We start from the raw sequence: 6,000 nt of genomic DNA, 5'->3' as shown, positions 1-6,000 counted from the left end.
AGTGGGAGCTCTGAGTTTGTGTTCCTGCGACTAGATGGTCCCATCTAGCAGTGATGGGAGACAGTGGCAGATCATCAGGCATTAGATTTTCTTAAAGAGCAAGCAGTCTAGATCCCTCTCATGCACAGTTCACAACAGGGTCCATAATCCTATGAGAATCTAATACCACCACCCATCTGACAGGAGGCGGAGCTCGGCTTCACTCACTCTCCCGTCACTCACCTCCTACTGTGTGGCCTGGTTTCTAACAGGCCACAGACCAAAACTAGTCTGTAAGCCAGGGGTTGGGGACCCCTGGTTTAAAAGATAGACAAAGAAATCAGAGGAATAGAATAGAATCCAGAAATAGAGCCATACATGGTCAACTGATTTTCAACCAAGATGCCACATTAGTTCAATGGGAAAAAGAGTCTTTGTAATATACCGCCTTGGTACATTTGATACAATAGACAAAATAATGCCTCCACCCCCACCCCAAAGATGTCCAGATTCTAATCCTCAGAACCTGTGAATGTGTTTGGATACATGGCAAAGAGGAATTAAGTTTGCAAATCCAATTGTTAACTTTAAAATAGGAAGATAACCTGGGTAATCCAGGTGTGCCCACTGTAATCACAAGTGTTTTTGAGGGGAGAGAGGTAGAAAAGAACCAGAGAGATGGTAGAGGAGAAAAACTGAGTCCAATGTTGCAGACTTTAAAGATGGAGAAAGAGGCCATGGATTACAGAATGTGAGTTGCCTCGGGAAGCTAGAAAGGGCAACTATACGAATTCCTCCCTAGGTCTCCAGAAAGAGGTGTAGCCTTGCTGATGGCTTAAACTTCTAACCTGTAGAATTGCACAATAATATATTTGTGTTGTTTTAAAACTGTAAGTTTGTGTTAATTTTCTATAGCTGCCATAGAAAAGTAATATAATTAAGTATCTGTCTGGGGTGAAATACAGAAGCATCTCAACCCTTATATTTATATAATTTACAAATTAAATGGAAATAAATTGTAAACCTAAATGTAAAACCTAAAGCCATAAAACATCTGTATAAAACCAGGAAAAAAACCCATTGTGTTCTTAGTTTAACCAAGGATTTCTTAAGTATGATACAAAAAGCATTAACCAGAAAAGAAAAAAAAATTATAAATTGGACTTTATCAAAGTTAAAAACCATTTATTTTTGACTCTTAAGAAAAAGGTAATTGAAGATCAGTAAAAAATATTTGCAAAACCATATATCTGACTAAGAACTTGTATCCAGAATTTGTGAAAAACTTTTACAACTCAATAAGAAAACATGTAACAATTAAGAATGTGCAAAAATTTGAACAGACACTTCACTGAGGAAGATACATGATGGCAAATAAGCATATTGTATGCGTCCCATACTGCTGGTCATCAGCAAAATGAAAACTAAATTCACAAACAAGTGCTGGATATCCACTAAAATGGTTGAAATTAAAAAGACTCACTATACTAAGTGTTGGCAAGTATGTAAAGCCAATGGAACTCTCATTCATTGCTGGTGGAAATGAGAAAATGTTACAGCCACTTTGGAAGACAGATGGGCAGTTTTTTATAAAGTTAAACTCGTACTTGTTTTTGTGACTAATCAGTTCCTTTCCTGGTTTATTATCTACCCAAGGAAAATGAACATGCATGGGATTAAATGTGGGGGATTAACTGCTCAACAGATACTGTCTACCCTAGATTTGTAATGCTGCAGTGAATATTCAAAGCAGCATTATTTGTAAAATCCAAAAACTAGAGGAAGCCAAAATTTTCATCAGCTGGTGAATGGATAAAGAAAATGTGGTATATCCAAACAATAAAACACTATTAAACAGTAAAAAGGAGCATACCACTTATACATGCATGAACTTAGACGACTCTCAATAGATACTTCATTGTTATACTGAGCAATAGAACATAAATCCAAAAGATTGTGTATTATATGGTTCCATTCATATGAAATTCTAGAAAAGGGAAAACTATAGTGACAGGAAGCATATTGGTGGTTGTCCAGGAGAGATGAGGGAATTTGCTGCAAAGGGGCAAGCGAAAACTGAGATGATAGAACTATCTTTCTTATGTGGTGGTAGTTACAAGACTGTATACTTTGGGCAAAACACATCAAGCTGTGCACTTAAAATAGAATTTGCATTTTATTTTATGAAAATTATACTTTAAGGAATATCTTAAACCATTAAAATATAATGTCCCTGTAGCATTTGTCATGTTTATGCTAACAGTAATTAACCTTAATAATGACTAACATTTACTGAGTTCCTACTAGTGGATTTGTACTTACTGAATTTACATTTTTAAATTGTGAAACTCTGTGAATCTCAGTTGCTGTATGGCAGTATTGGAAATAAATAGGAAGGCCTGGCCTGGTGGCTCATGCCTGTAATCCCAACACTTTGGGAGGTTGAGGTGAGAGGATTGCTTGAGCCCAGGAGTTCAAGACCAGCCTGGGCAATGTAGAGAATCCTCATCTCTAAAAAATTTTTAAAAAATCAGTGAGGGGTGGAGGCACATTCCTGTAGTCCCAGCTACTTGGGGGGTTGAGGTGGGAGGATCGTTTGAGCCTAGGAGCTTCAGGCTGCAGTGAGCTATGATCATGCCACTGCACTCCAGCCTGAGCAACAGAGTGAGACCCTGTCTCAAAAAGAAACAAAAGAAAAAGCAGAATTGGTTATTTGAAATACATCAACTAGTATGGCACAGGAACCAATTAACTGAAAGGCACATTGGCCAGTTAGAAAGGTCTTGGTGTAAATAGCTGGTATAGGTGAATACGTACACAATTTCACATCATTCCTAGAAATAATAACAATCATGTCTACCTCAATATTGCCATAGAATTAAATGAAAAGAGGCATGTGAAATGCTTAGCACAGTGCTTGACACATAATTATCCATGAATACAAGGAAATTGTTACTCTGCATGAAATCTGAGCTTTTTCCATGGGGAAATCATGATAGTAGCAGTCAAACGTTGTTTCTACCTGTCCAACATAATCTTCCCCTTTCTTCACATAAAAAAAATTTTACTTTTCCTTTGGGCAACTGCCGTTGTGTCCTGTTAAGCAGTTAATCCCATGGAGGCACTCAGGGAGAGCCCCTCAATTTCTTTGATTTTGTTACTATGATTCATAACTAATTTTATATTCTGTCTCTGATATTCCTATATTAAATAATTAGGTGTCTAAATCTGATTGCTTACTTTTGCTGACTCTCACCCATGGTGGTTTGTGGGCTCCTACTGGTTGACCTTAATGCATTGGAAACGTAGGGGGTTACATTGGGGATACTTTCCACCATGGGGGATTTGCTTTTGCATTTGCTAAGGGCCAGAGGATGTTATTAGCCTGGGACAAATTTAAACCCTTCCGGGGGCCACAGGCTAAATCTAGGAATGTCAGGTTCTACTCATCTAGTCATCCTTGATAGTCATGTTCTCCTGAAATCTAGACATAGACAATATTCAAGCGTATGCATACATAACCTCTGACAGTGTATCAGATGTCTCTCATACAGCACTTTATATAACCCCTTTGTGCCATCTCTCACTCTAGCCACTGATGCAATGATGGCCTGTTCCAAGTTTTGACCAGCTTTGTGCTGTTACAACCTTATGGGTTCTTTGACCTCTAGGCTGCAGTGGTTAGGTGAAGAAAGGGCCCTCAATCCAAGTCAGGCCAATTAGAATTTTATCTGAGATTTAGTAGCTCATCAATAAAGGTGCATATTTGAGGTTACTCGTTGCTATCTTCTGAGCCTTCTGGAAACATGAGCCTGAGAATGAAGCCCACATACTATGAGAAGAAGAAATAAAAGCTAAGTGAGGCAGAGTCCTAGGGACATTGTTTATGCTTCTGAGTCAGCTGAACTTGTGACCTTCTAGTTTTATGAGTGCATAAAATATCTCCTCCCACCCCTTTTACCTAAACTAGTTTGATTTGGGTTTCCACCATTTGTAACCAAAAGAATTCACTGTTTCAGACATTGCTTTCACCAAGAATCTTTCTTCATGCACACAATTGTATTCATCTCTTATGGCTTATATTTTCTTATGCATTTGTAACATTAGTCCTCATTATTCATTAATAATAGTAAATTTTGAATATTGTGTGATAAACTAGATTGAAAAGAAAATGTTCTTAGGCCATTGTATACAAGGCTATCTGATATTTCTGACATTTTGGCCCTTTGAGGCATTTTGCATTTGAAGTGGTGATAGGCAGTGCATGTATCTTTGGCCAGTCCTTTGAAACAAATAATGACAACTTTTGGAGAGTTTTAAATATGTATTCAGACTTAGCCACAGCATGTTGATAGTTCTTTATCTGAAGGTAAAATAAAAACTTTTATTTTTTTATTATTTTTAAAAATTTTATTTATTTTGCATTCGGGGGTACATGTGCAGGTTTGTTACATGTATATATTGCTTAATGGTGAGGTTTGGACTTCTAGTGTACCCATCACCCCAAAAGTGACCATGGTACTCCATAGATAGTTCCAAATATAGCGTAGCTGGCATGCACGATACTTACAACATTTCATTTGTGGATTATTTTAAAATCCATATCCATGAACATTCTGATAATCCTCCCTCTCCCTCTAGAAAACTTTGGCTTTTGAATCTTGGTTCTGCTATTTCCTGGCTATAAGACCCTGAGCAAGTTTCCAAATAACTCTGGGTGGGTTCCTTGTCTCAAAAATAAGGGTGATGATTGTACCTATTTTGCAAAAGTTTGTAAGGATTAAATGAATAAATGAAGTAATGTGTTCAAAGGGCTTAGAACAGCGTCTGAAACCCAGCTAATTCTAAAGAAGGCTTTGCTGTTATTATTAAAATCCATTTTTCTTCCTGAAGCTGTGTTTTGATAGGCTGAGGAAGGGTCTGTAAGACATAGGTGTAAAAATTTCTAACAGCCATTGTCATTCACTAGGTTAATAAATTAATTACATGAAATAGATAAGAAATTTTACTTATATGTATAACAAAGTTATTCCTTTCAAAGGCATTTTCCATACCAAGTGTTTTGCCTAGAGTAGGGACTCAATATTGGTCAAATAAAATTGATTCCCAGTAGTTTACAATCAAAGCATACACTATAACTTTCTTTCCTTTATGACAGTGGCAAGTTCACATTGTCATAGGTGACTTGCTTAGCTAGTTGTAGTTACATCATCTGTGAGAAAAACCTTAACAACAATAACAATAAAAAAACGTTTTAGCCATAAAATGAAAACCTTTCTACAATGGACTGTGGCTTTCTCTGCCATCTTAAGTTGCAGTTTGAACAGAATTTCACGTTCTGTGTAAGATGCCTAGGGGTTATCTTTTTTACTATTATCGAACCATGTGGAAAACAGAGGTATCTTGAGGTACCTTTGCTGATTCAAGAAGAGTATGCTTTTTGAATACTTGCATACAATGCTATGGTATTTTCTGTACTTTGCCTCAGTATTAGACAGCGCTTCTTGCAGAAAGTGAGCCTTAAGAGCTTTCTTTCTATTTATAATTTATTTGTTAATAATGTGTACAGGAAAATGAAATAGGTAACATTGTTAAAAACATGTCTAAGATAAAAGTAAATAAGTCATTAGTGAGTACACTTTCCTAAGAATTAAATACCTTAGTTGGTGACCTTTACACATTTCGGTGCCTCAGGATTCTGTTTGAGGTCTTATTTAACCTAGTCTCTCATCCCAGTTGAATTCCACATACGAATTTGCTTGAAAAACTTCCCCATATGCATGAATGATCATTATAAAGTGCTCTGGTAATTCCATGAACTCAACTGGTGGTCTTTATTTAATGTTATTTTTTCTAATGGGTGATTTAGGTAATATGACTTTTCTTTGGTTATGTAACATATTAGTAGGAAAACATTAGGATTTAAGGGTAAAATTTCCTAAATAATATTCTCAATATACCACTTGCATAAGTAGTGGATTTTTCAATAGTATAAAAATTAAATTTTTGATCAGAATTGTC

Source organism: Symphalangus syndactylus, chromosome 21 (genome assembly GCF_028878055.3).
Source record: "Symphalangus syndactylus isolate Jambi chromosome 21, NHGRI_mSymSyn1-v2.1_pri, whole genome shotgun sequence".
NCBI classification, from domain to species: domain Eukaryota; kingdom Metazoa; phylum Chordata; class Mammalia; order Primates; family Hylobatidae; genus Symphalangus; species Symphalangus syndactylus.
The sequence above is the reverse complement of the archived record's forward strand: the minus strand, read 5'-3'. Positions refer to the sequence as shown.